The sequence below is a fragment of the Chelonia mydas genome, chromosome 1 (assembly GCF_015237465.2).
Source record: "Chelonia mydas isolate rCheMyd1 chromosome 1, rCheMyd1.pri.v2, whole genome shotgun sequence".
In the NCBI taxonomy this organism is placed as follows: Eukaryota; Metazoa; Chordata; order Testudines; family Cheloniidae; genus Chelonia; species Chelonia mydas.
In genome coordinates, this window is record NC_057849.1 from 224,668,820 (window position 1) to 224,681,332 (window position 12,513).

The following is a 12,513-nucleotide window of genomic DNA, read 5'->3' on the forward strand; positions in this document are numbered from 1 at the left end:
ACACCTTCTGGCAAGGAGTTCCAGAGGTTGACTATGCTTTGCGTGAAAAAATACTTTGCGTTTGTTTTAAACCTGCTACCTATTATTTTCATTTGGTGGCCCCTTGTTCTTGTATTATGAGAAGGAGTAAATAACACTTCCTTATTTACAGTCTATACCACACATGATTTTATAGACCTCTATCATATCCCCGCTTAGTCGCCTCTTTTCCAAACTGCAAAGTCCCAGTCTTATTAATCTCTCCTCATACAGAAGCCGTTCTATACCCCTAATCATTTTTGTTGCCCTTTTCTGAACCTTTTCCAATTCCAATATATCTTTTTTGAGATGGGCCGACCGCATCTGCACACAGTATTCAAGGTGTGGGCATACCATGGATTTATATAGAGGCAATATGATATTTTCTGTCTTATTATCTATCCCTTTCTTGATGATTCCCAACACTCTGTTCGCTTTTTTGACTGTCGCTGCACATTAAGTGGATGATTTCAGAGAACTATCCACAATGACTTCAAGATCTCTTTCTTGAGTGGTAACAGCTAATTTAGACCCCATCACTGTATATGTATAGTTAGGATTATGATTTCCAATGTGCATTATTTGAAATTTAAATGCTGATAAATACAATCTGCCATTTTGTTGCCCAGTCACCCAGTTTTGTTAGATCCTTTTGTAGCTCTTCGCAGTCTGCCTGGGACTTTTGTATCATCTGCAAATTTTGCCACCTCACTGTTTGCCCCTTTTTCCAGATTGTTTATGAATATGTTAAATAGAGCTGGGTCCAGTACAGATCCCTGGGGGACACCACTATTTACCTCTCTCAATTCTGAAGACTGGCCATTTTTTCCTATCTTTTAACCAATTACCAATCCATGAGAGAACCTTCCCTCTTATCCCATGACTGCTTATTTTGCTTAAGAGCCTTTGGTGAGGGCTCTTGTCAAAAGCTTTCTGAAAAATCTAAATACACTATATCCACTGGATTTCCTTTGTCTGCATACTTGTTGACCCCCTCAAAGAATTCTAGTAGATTGGCGAGGCACGATTTCCCTTTACAAAAACCATGTTGACTATTTCCCAACAAATTACGTTCATCTATGTGTTTGACAATTTTGTTTTTTACGATAGTTTCAACCAATTTGCCCAGTACTGAAGTGAAGCTTACTGCCCTGTAGTTGCCAGTGTCACCTCTGGAGCCCTTTTTAAAAATTGGTGTCACATTTGCTATTCTCCAGTCACCTGGTACAGAAGCTGATTTAAATGATAGGTTACAGATGACAGTTAGTAGTCCTGCAATTTCAAATTTGAGTTCCTTCAGAATTCTTGGGTGAATACCATCAGGTCCTGGTGACTTATTGCCGTTTAGTTTATCAATTTGTTCCAAAACCTCCTCTAATGACACCTCAATTTGGGACAGTTCCTCAGATCTGTCACCGAAAAAGAATAGCTCAGGTTTTGGAATCTCGCTCACATCCTCAACAGTGAAGATCGATGCAAAGAATTCATTTAGTTTGTCCGCAATGGCCTTATCGTCTTTGACTGCTCCTTTAGCAGCTCGATCATCCAGTGGCCCCACTGGTTGTTTAGCAGGATTTCTGCTTCTGATGTATTTAAAAAAATTACTACTTTTGGAGTCTTTGGCTAACTATTCTTCAAATTCTTTTTTGGTCTAATTATATTTTTACACTTCATTTGCCAGAGCTTATGCTCTTTTCTATTTTCCTCATTAGAATTTATCTTTCACTTTTTAAAGGATGCCTTTTTGCCTCTCACTGCTTCTTTTACTTTGTTGTTTAACCACGGTGACTCTTTTTTGGTTCTCTGACTTTTTTTTTTTTTTAATTGGGGTATACATTTAAGTTGAGCGTCTATTATGGTGTCTTTAAAAAGTTTCCACGCAGCTTGCAGGGATTTTACTTTTGGTACGGTACCTTTTAATTTCTGTTTCACTAACCTCCTCATTTTTGTGTAGTTCCCCTTTCTGAAATTAAATGCTACAGTGCTGGGCCACTTAATATAAATTTAATGATATTATGGTCACTATTACCAAGCAGTCCAGCTATATTCACCTCTTGGTCCTGATCCTGTGCTCCACTTAAGACTAAATCAAGAATTGCCTCTCCTCTTGTGTGTTCCAGGACTAGCTGCTCCAAGAAGCAGTTATTTAAGGTGTCAAGAAACTTTATCTCAGCATTCCTTCCTGAGGTGATATGTACCCAGTCAATATTGGAATAGTTGAAATTCCCCATTATTATTGAGTTTTTTATTTTAATAGCCTCTCTAATCTCCCTGAGCATTTCAAAGTCACTAACACCATTCTGGTCAGTAATATAGCCCTACTGCTATATTATTATTTTTCAAGCATGAAATTACTATCCATAGAGATTCTACAGTACAATTTAGTTCATTTAAGGTTTTTACTTCATTTGATTCTACACTTTCTTTCACATATAATGCCACTCCCTCACCAGCACAACCTGTTCTGTCCTTCCAATATATTTTATACCCTGGTATCACTGTGTCCCATTGATTATCCTCATTCCACCAGGTTTCTGTGATGCCTATTACATCAATATCCTCATTTAATACCCATCTTCTTATTTAGACTTCTAGCACTGGTATATAAGCATTTTAAAAACTTGTCATTTTTTGGCTGTCCCCTATTGCATGATGTAATTGAATAGGACTTTTTTTTGTTTCTCATCAGATCCTCCCTGTATTTTATTGTTTTCAATCCTCTCCTCCTTATTGGGGCATAGGGGAGGATCTATAAATGGAGATTCCCTAAGGGATGTCCAAACCACATGCTCCTCCGCACCTGTTGGCTTTCCCCCAGCCTTTAGTTTAAAAACTGTTCTACGACCTTTTTAATTTTAAGCGCCAGCAATCTGGTTCCATTTTGGTTTAGGTGGAGCCCATCTTTCCTGTATAGGCTTCCCCAGTTCCTAATAAATCTAAACCCCTTCTCCCTATGCCATTGTCTCATCCACACACGGAGACCCTGTAGTTTTGCCTGTCTAACTGGCCCTGCGTGTGGAACTGGAAGCATTTCAGAGAATGCTACCATGGAGGTCCTGGACTTCAATCTCTTACCTAGCAGCCTAAATTTGGCCTCCAGGACCTCTCTCCTATCCTTCCCCACGTCACTGGTACCTACATGTACCACGACCACCGGCTCCTCCCCAGCACTACACATAAGCCTACCTAGATGTCTCAAGAGATCCACAATCTTCGCACCAGACAGGCAAGTCACCATGCAGTTCTCCAGATCATCGCAAACCCAGCTATCTATGTTTCTAATGATCAAATCACCCATTTCTAATACCTGTCTCTCTTCCTAATAACTGGAGTTCCCTCCCTCAGAAGTATCCTCAGCTCGAGAGGATACCACATCATCATCTGGGAGGATCTATGGGATCATTTCCCTCTGCTCCAGTTGGATGGTCTCCTTCCCTGAGACTTTCATCCTCCTCTACAGCACAGAGGCTGTCAGACCGGGGATAGGACCGTCCTACTGTGTCACGGAAAGTTTCATCTATGTATCTCTTCTTCAGTTTGAATCTATTAAATTTTATTTGGAGAGTTAATTCTGAGATTTAAACCAGTCTTTAGAACAGCTTCTAAAAGAAATTAATTTAGTTAGTGCTGAAACTGATTGGTTAAATTATCTGAGATCTTGTTTAGTTAAAACTAAACTAAAAGTAATTTTATGTAGAATTGGAAGGCTCAGATTCAACAAATCATAAAGTTTGATATGTTGCCTGTAAGAACTTAAACATTTAATGCATTCTGTTTGGAGCAAAGCTTTAGAGTATCCTTTAACTCAACATCTTGGCTGAGAACTGTTGCAAGAGGGTTAATATCTCAGCATTCTATTAATCTTAAATTTCATTTCAATACCTCAAAATGACTCAACCTCATAGTAAACTGATCACTTTCTACAATTAAATAAAATTGTTTAATTTCTATAAGACAATTATTGTCAGAAAAGGTTAAGTTTTTCATATTGAAAAGGAATAGGATGTTATTCTGTAGAGTGTGTCAACTTCTCACCCTGTGAAAAGAAATGAGGCTAAGTGCTAAAGAAATTAATGCACTGCTGCAATTCACCAACATCAAAACGACCTTGCTTTTGATAAGGTGATACTGGGGCTTGACCTCTTCAACAGCAGGTATAAATTTTAGTGCTTCCTGCATGAAACACTAACTAGCAGTGGGTTTTAAAAAATAAAAATAAAAAAAATTAGTTCAGTGTTTCTCACTAATCCCTAAAGCAGAAAATAAAATGAGATGCTTTCTGATGTCTTAAAACAATTATACCATATTCCTATCCTACCATATCAGATCCAGAGTCTATGCTATAGGCTGGTCTACACTACAGAGTTAGGTCAACACAAAGCAGTTTACGTCATCCTAACTATGTAAGTATCTACTCTAAAATTTCACTCCCACCGACATAACTGCTGCTATGCTGATTTAATAACTTCACCTCCACGAGAGACGTAGAGTCAGTGTCGACATCGTTAAGTCGAGGCAGTGTAAGCGTAGACCCTGTGTTGCTTACATCAGCCATTACTGGCTTTCAGAAGCCATCCCACAATGCCCCACACTGACAATACAGTTGGTATAAGTGCTCCTGGTGAGGACACTCCTGGTGAGTGTAGGGTGGACACACAAAAGCTATTTAATTACTGCGTCAGCTGTATACAGACATAACTTAGGTCGACATAATTTTGTAGCACGGACATGCCCTACGTAATGACCTATATGGTTTAGTCAGTCAATATATGTTTACAGTCTGTGAACCATGCCACAGTACTTCTGTATGAATTACTCTACAGATACAAATAATCCTGTTCTGTCAGAATCATGTTAATTGTTTCTCTGGGATCTGTTTTGCAAAAAATAACTAAATTAAATAACAGGATGAGTAAATTAAGTAACAGAAAATATTTGGTACAAGAGTAGGGGAGATTCATTTTGAGACATGATAGGTGACTGCAGTCCATATCCTACCCCTACTTGTAAGTATAAATACAAAAAGTAATACAGAGCCTGAGCCCTATGGCTTGAAGCTCCAAAACTGGGCTGTATAGTGAGTCACCACATCACTCAGGGACCTTGGTACTTACTGACTAATGATTCTGAAGAGCCCAAAGGCTGGGGGGAGAAGGGGAAGGGGGAGAGAGAATCCAATGACCCTTCAGATGCAAGAGACAGGGTGCTGTAGCAGGAAAAAAAAAAAAAAAAAAAGCAAGCTGCTGTCTGAATCAGAGGTTGAGAGTGATAAACTTAGGTCTGAAGCACCCTGTATGTCACCCACAAAAGAAATTATTTGTGTTTTAGGAAACTGCAATGAGTTCACCATGTGCCCACAAAACTAAAATTTCTCCCCTGGAATCCAGGGGAGACACCTCTATAGTGAGAGCACATTGGAGCCTGTAAGCTGGTAAAAGTGAATAAGGGGACAGTTTGGCACGAAAGCCCCTCCATTTACAAGAAAGAGGAAAAAGCCAACTGGTCTGGGCCCCAAGCTCCTCCAATTGCCCACTTGTTCACACAACTCCTCCATTTCAGTAAAGGAGCCATGAAGGGGCAGGGGGAAAAAAAGGATACCCTATTAAAGCAGAGTTTGTCTGTATCTATTTGTTGTCTCCTGTCTTATACTTAGGCATTGTTTCAGTTGTGTCACTGCAGCGCTTCAGTGGGGACACTACCTATTCCAACAGGAGGGGTTCTCCTGTCAGCGTAGGTAATCCACCTCCCAAAGAGACAGTAGCTTGATTGGTAGGACAGAAGAATTCTTCCGTTGACCGAGTGCTGTCTATTCAGGTTGGCTTAACTATATTCCCCCGCACACACACACCACTGACCAATGTAGTTAAACCGACCTAATTTTTTAGTGTTGACCAGGCCTTAGATTGTGAACTCTTTAGGTAAGTGACACTTTCCCCCTACTGCATGTCTATACATTAAGTAACCCAGTGGGATTCTGGTCCATAACTAGGGTTGCTAGGCATTAGATAATACTAATTAACAAAATTATCAAAATCCTAAACAGGTTGTTTCTCAAATTAGAAAACATGAGACCACCTCTACCCTAAATCCTGCGTGTATATATACAGTGGCTAAACATGCAGCTCTTGGCACAAACTCTAGTGGGAGCGAGGCAGAGCAGTAAGAGGCACAGGAGAAAAAAAAAACTGGTTTTACTTTTAAAACCCAATCTAGGTGTGCGTATCTATCCCTTACTTATTAAATTTAAGTATACAAACCTATTCAGGTAAAATTAAGGAGACAAATTTAGAATTACATCAGAAAATGTTAAGGTTATCTCTGCAACGTTAGCATTAGCATTTCACATACTACAATATAGCATAAGCTGACTCTTAAACTAGAAAATTAAATGCGAAAAAAAATGACAGTCCAGTATTAGTGCTGCAGTTTAAATTAGTTTATTAGGAGTCTGTTTCATGATACGTATTTAATATAACGTCCACAGGAAGTAAAATTCATGCAAGTTAATGTTAGAACCAATCTTTGTTTAATATGTCGCACTTATCTGATGCCCAGAGGCCTGTGACCAATCATGTGTAAGCTCAAGACTTAAAGTGGAGAGTTTTTTTTTTTTTTAATAGTTAAGAGCCAAATATTTCCAAAATGAAAAACTAAATGGATCAGTCTCAGACTTTATCCCAACTAAGCCACCAGGATGCAGCATTGCCAACCCCAAATGGTCAAAAACCATGAGCTAGGCCTCAAAGAAATCACGAGCTTGACTTAAAAAATCACGAGCTTTAAAAAAAAAACAAAACAAACAATTGGGCTTTTTTATTTGCTTTCCTGTTTCTCAGCACGTCTAGGGTGTGCTTTTTAAAGATGTTTCTTCACAACCAGGAGGGCTAGAAAGATAGCAGCAGATTCGCCCCTGGTCACGTCCCTGCAGAAGGAGCCGTCCCGGTGGTCCGGTGAGATTCCTCACACAAACCGCAGTGGGAGTCGCCACCCTGAGACTGGGGAGTTTTAGGCCCGAAGGGGAAGGGGGGGGGGGGGACGCTGCTCAGCTAACCCCGTCCCCGCGTGCGATCCCTGCCGCCCACCCCCAACAACCTCCGGGCGCTCCCCGCGTGGGGAACCAGCCTCAGCCCCTCCCTCGGGCACGGGCCCGCGCAGCGCTCCCCGCGAAGGCGGCGCTGACAACGCTAGGGATTAGCTGGCGGGGGGGGAGGGGGCGCCACGGCATGAGGCGCTCCCTCTGCGCCGCCCAACGAGCAGCACCGGGCCCGGGGAGCCGAGCCGAGCCCAGGAGACAGGAGAGCCGCACAAGGGGGGGCGCAGTGCCGCCGCGGGGCCGGTAGGTAGGTACCTGTCTCGCCGCTTCCCTTTCCGCTCCAGTCAGGCAGGGCCGGCGGCGGGGAGCGGACGGTGGCGCCTCCCGCAGCGCTGCGGGGCCGAGGCTCTGGCTGCCGGGGGAGGAGGCGGAGTCTGGGTCACAGGGCGCCTGGGCCACGAGCTCTCACGCGCCACCCCCCGACACAGGAAGTCCCCTCTGCGGTCCAGTCAGGGCCTTGCCCCGACTCTGCTTCTCAGGGCCGCGGCCATTTTCTTGTTGTACCTCTACAGAATTAAACCATTCATACGGGACACCGTCGGTAACGGCAGCAACCCTGACTCCCGTGCGCATGCGCACTCACCTCGCCGGAGCCCGACTGGCGGGCAACGCACAGGCCGGAGAAGCGGCGCAAACGCGGTAAAGAAGGGGGCGGAGATTCTGGAGAGTGACTCGCGCCCGGCGGTTGGAATGCCGGTCGCGTGCCTCCGACAGCCAATACTCTGGGCTTCTCTTGATTCGTCCCACTAACGGCCTGCGCCGGTCGGGGGCTGGAGCGGGTGGGGTTGCTCTCGCGCCTGTCGTTCGAATTCTGGTCACGTGTCCCAAGCCGTGTTTCTACACAGCGGGCGCCTCCGACTCTTCCGCCCTTTCGTCTTGGCCTTGGCGGCTGAGGGAGGCGGCGGGTGGTGGCCGCGGGGTGTGTGTCGGCTCCCTAATAGTACTGATAATAAGGGGTAGGAGAAGAGCTCTGTGCGGTCCCAGTGCTGGTCTCTCTCCAACAAAAGTTGGTCCAATAAACGATTTTACTTCACCCACCTTGTCTCACTCATGTCCCGTGACAGGCAGAGCTGTGCCCGACCCTGGAAGCGCCAAGGGAGGGTTGTTCCGAGGGTTGCCTCTGTAGGTGGCCCCTGGCTGAGTTCAGTCACCAGCGTGTGTGATTGTGGGACTGGGATGTCCGCTACAGGTGTCCGGGTGCGCCATGCGCACCCTGCTAATGGCAGCCACATCAGCCCTGCCCGCCCATAGCCACGGGTGACTCACTGCTCCACCACCTCAATCCAGGTTAGACCAAGGCAAGGAGCATTTGTGTACTGAGCTCTTTCCCTGACTGACCTGTTCAACCCTGGCCCATTTACTGCACTGCCTAGGGCTCTCCATTTTCTGAGTCAAATATTACACTGAGGGTGTGCCAGATATGGAGCCAGAATAACTCTTGAGGAGTTAATCCAGGTCTGACGCTGTAGTATAGATAGGCTTGGGGGTGGGGAAGGGTTATATTTTTATCAGTAAAATGTTGGTAAACATCAATTTCACTGTATGCACACAAACTGAAAAAATAATTCCATTGAGAATAATCAAAATTTACAGCCGGACAAAGTCAGAAAAATGCTGCTTGAGTTTGAGAACTTATTAAAAAGAAAAGGAGTACTTGTGGCACCTTAGAGACTAACCAGTTTATTTGAGCATGAGCTTTCATGAGCTACAGCTCACTTCATCGGATGCATAGCATATCGTGGAAACTGCAGAAGACATTATATACACACAGAGACCATGAAACAAAACTTCCTCCCACCCCACTCCCCTGCTGGCAAGTGATCATCAAGTGGAGCCATTTCCAGCACAAATCCAGGTTTTCTCACCCTTCCCCCCCCCCCCCACACATACAAACTCACTCTCCTGCTGGCAACAGTGACCTTGATTATCATGCGCATTATAAAGAGGAGTTTCAAAGGGGGATGGGCTGTTGCCAGCAGGAGAGTGAGTTTGTATGTGTGTGGGGGGGGGGGGGGGGGAAGGGTGAGAAAACCTGGATTTGTGCTGGAAATGGCTCCACTTGATGATCACTTTAGATAAGCTGTTGCCAGCGGGGGAGTGGGGTGGGAGGAAGTTTTGTTTCATGGTCTCTGTGTGTATATAATGTCTTCTGCAGTTTCCACGATATGCTATGCATCCGATGAAGTGAGCTGTAGCTCACGAAAGCTCATGCTCAAATAAACTGGTTAGTCTCTAAGGTGCCACAAGTACTCCTTTTCTTTTTACGAATACAGACTAACACGGCTGTTATTCTGAAACCTGTCAGAACTTATTAAGAGTTTGATTTTAAGGACATGCATGTTGTGTATTTTGACATGTGACAGTGTGTGTTTTAATGGTGGTAAAGCTTTAGCTTTTTGAATCTCAACATCTGCTGTCATTAAACCAGTACCTCATTCCCCCAAAACACAGCAACCGAAAATTTAAATGGATAAAAATAAAAAAAGCTTAAAAATAAACTGATATCTAGTGAAATTAGTAACAAATAAGAAGAGAATTCTGCCAAGCCTAAGTATAGAGAATAATTTTGTCATGTATAGCCATGGGTTGAAAAAGAGCAACCATAGAGATTTTACACCTCTTACTTTGAATGTAAATTACCCAATTTACCATCTTGTAGTATTAATGAAGGACTACAAATAAAAATTACCTGAATCACCATAAAGCTCTGGTTCTCAAACTATAGTCTGTGGATTAAGAGTTCTTTCATGGAGTACTTTCTGGTGACTCACCAAGAGGAACATCTCCATTTAAATACTGGGGACTGGGGTTCGGAAGTTGGTCCATAAAAGAGTCTCTGTCTTCCAAAGTTAAGTTGATACACAAGCCAAAAGCTAAAACTGAAGACCAAGTGGCAATAAATAATTATATGTAGGACCCTAAACTACCTGAAGAGGAAGTTTAAGCCCCAAATATCTGCTAACTGGTTGTTACATTCAGTGACTACCGAGTGAAACAATGCATTCTCCCACTTGTTTATATGTTTTCTCTGTGGTTTGTTAATCCTTGCTAAAAATATTGTTGTAAACTATTTACCTCAGGGTATGTCTACACTACAGTACCACATTTACGGTGCTACAGCTGTGCCACTATAGTACGATAGTAGAGACACTTCTTACATTGCTGGAAGGGGTTTTTCCATGCTGGAGTTAATCCACCTCTCCACGGAGCGTAAATTAGGTCCATGGAAGAATTTCAGCATCTACAGTGGGAGTCAGGTTGACCTAACTGTGTCACACAGGGCACAATCTTTTTCACTGCCCTGAGCGATTGTAGCTAGGTTGATTTAATTTTTAGGCATACACCAGACCTCAGTCAATAGTTTAACCTCTGACCCTACACCCACCTTCCGAGAAATTTGACAAATAAGCCCTTTATAATGTGATACCTTATGTGACTTATCAGCCTGGAAAAGAGACGACTAAGAGGGGATATGATAGAGGGCTATAAAATCATGACTGGTGTGGAGAAAGTAAATAAGGAAGTGTTATTTACTCCTTCTCATAACACAAGAACTAGGGGTCACCAAATGAAATTAATAGGCAGCAACTTTAAAACAAGCAAAAGGAAGTATTTTTTCACACAATGCATAATGAACCTGTGGAACTCTTTGCCAGAGGATGTTGTGAAGGCCAAGACTATAACAGCGTTCAAAAAAGAACTAGATAAATTCATGGAGGATAGGTCCATCAATGGCTATGAGCCAGGATGAGCAGGGATGGTTGTCCCTAGCCTCTGTTTGCCAGAAGCTGGGAATGGGTGATGGGGTGGATTGCTTGATGATTACCTGTTCTGTTCATTCCCTCTGAAGCACCTGGCATTGGCCACTGTCAGAAGACAGGATACTGGGCTAGATGGACCTTTGGTTTGAGCCAGTATGGCCATTCTTATGTTCTTATCTTGAAATTTCTTCTGAAGCATCTGCTACTGGTCACTCAAAAATAGGACTGTCAGAGCTGGTTGAGCTGGATACTCACAAGGCCGCTGTGTTTGTATTCCAACATTGGATCTGTGTGCTCCTAAGCTTCCCTTAGGTCTGGGTAGAGTCACAGCTCTATCTCTTTGGCCTCTAGGCTCACTCCCTGAGCATGGGCTCTCTGTCTGGTAACCCTTCTCAGAAGTGGGACTCCACAATTCAACTACCCTAGACTCGAAAACCAGTGCTGTATACCCTACCAAGACTCCCCACTTGCTTTAGCATGCCCTTTCTCAGAATTCCACCCTTTGAGAACTCTGGTTTAAAGTTGTCCCCTTCAGGAAGGGATACATGATTGTTGACGCAAATAGACACAGACTTTGCAGATGTATTTCTAAAGCAATTGTTCTCTAGATAGCACAAGAGATCTACAGATCTAGGAAAAAACAATAAACACCTGTATGCTACTCCCTGCCACAGTTTCCTCACCAGTGCTGGGTATTCTTTTGGGTTTGGATCAGCGTCCTTTCAGGATTCTCTCATTTGTGAGAACAAGAGGTCATACAATTAAATTAATGGTACAAATATAGAACAAATATAAATAAATAGCTCTTCATATAAAGCTTAGTTGGCCAGACTTGGGAGAGAGAGAGAGAGAGTCAAATGATGTATGTAACTGGATTTTAAGAAGCGCTAGATAATTTTATAAGCAATAACATTTGAACTACTTTAAATGACTGCTTCTTGGAGCAGCTGGTACAGTAACCCACAGGGGGAGAGGCATGGATTGTGTTATCCCTACCTTGTAACCTGGGGTGCCTTTCAATGCCTTGCTGTTATAGACTCCAATCTGGACTGTTCACAACCAGACACCAGTATGCAGGTCACTCCCAGATGTGTTTGTGTAACTGCAGCCGGCCAGTCATATCCTAACTGTCACCAGCCTGAGTTATACTATAGGGTGTCTCCAACACACTCCTAGTTCAGGACTTTCCACAAGAAATGGGGTTTTTTTGTACTGCCCAGCCCTTTCCTAGACATTCAGAATATATTAAATCCATTATTTCTTTAAGGGAATAATATACACTAGCCCAGTGGTTCTCAAACATTTTTTTTCGTGGACCACTTGAAAATTGCTGAAGGTCTCAGCGGACCACATAATGATCTTTCCAAATGTTGTTTGTGCCGTTAGCTAACTATTGTAAAGTGCTTTAGATAAAAGTGCTATATAAATAAAATCTTAATAATAATTAATGTATTTTTGTTCTACAAATAAAAGCACACAACTCATATTTTAATATCCGTAGTCTTACCTTTCTAATGTGATGGATGTGCCTGTTTTTGTGAGCAAAGTTCAGGGAAGTTGTGTGTAATGTGTTTGGCAGCTTTAGCCTTAGATCAGGTTCAGCATTCATCCTGCTTCTGTATTTGGACTTGAGGGCAGTAA

The 12,513-nt window shown here is 43.1% G+C and overlaps 1 protein-coding gene and 1 long non-coding RNA gene across 4 annotated transcripts in view; one reads left to right on the forward strand and one right to left on the reverse strand.

The window, feature by feature from the left end:
- NUP50 (nucleoporin 50) overlaps positions 1-8,178 on the reverse strand; it is a 38,534-nt gene extending 30,356 nt beyond the window's left edge. The window contains exon 1 of one of the 2 annotated variants that reach the window (XM_037914530.2): positions 7,695-8,178. The gene's annotated coding sequence lies outside the window, so the exon portion shown is untranslated. Of the gene's footprint in view, positions 1-7,366 lie in introns of both variants that reach the window. The other variant, XM_037914524.2, reaches the window with a different exon arrangement.
- The window catches only part of LOC119567694, a 50,064-nt gene continuing 44,663 nt past the window's right edge, over positions 7,113-12,513 (forward strand). The window contains exons 1-2 of one of the 2 annotated variants that reach the window (XR_006287837.1): positions 7,113-7,358; positions 7,624-7,750. This is a non-coding gene — a long non-coding RNA (uncharacterized LOC119567694). Of the gene's footprint in view, positions 7,359-7,623; positions 8,145-12,513 lie in introns of those variants that run through there. The other variant, XR_005227705.2, reaches the window with a different exon arrangement.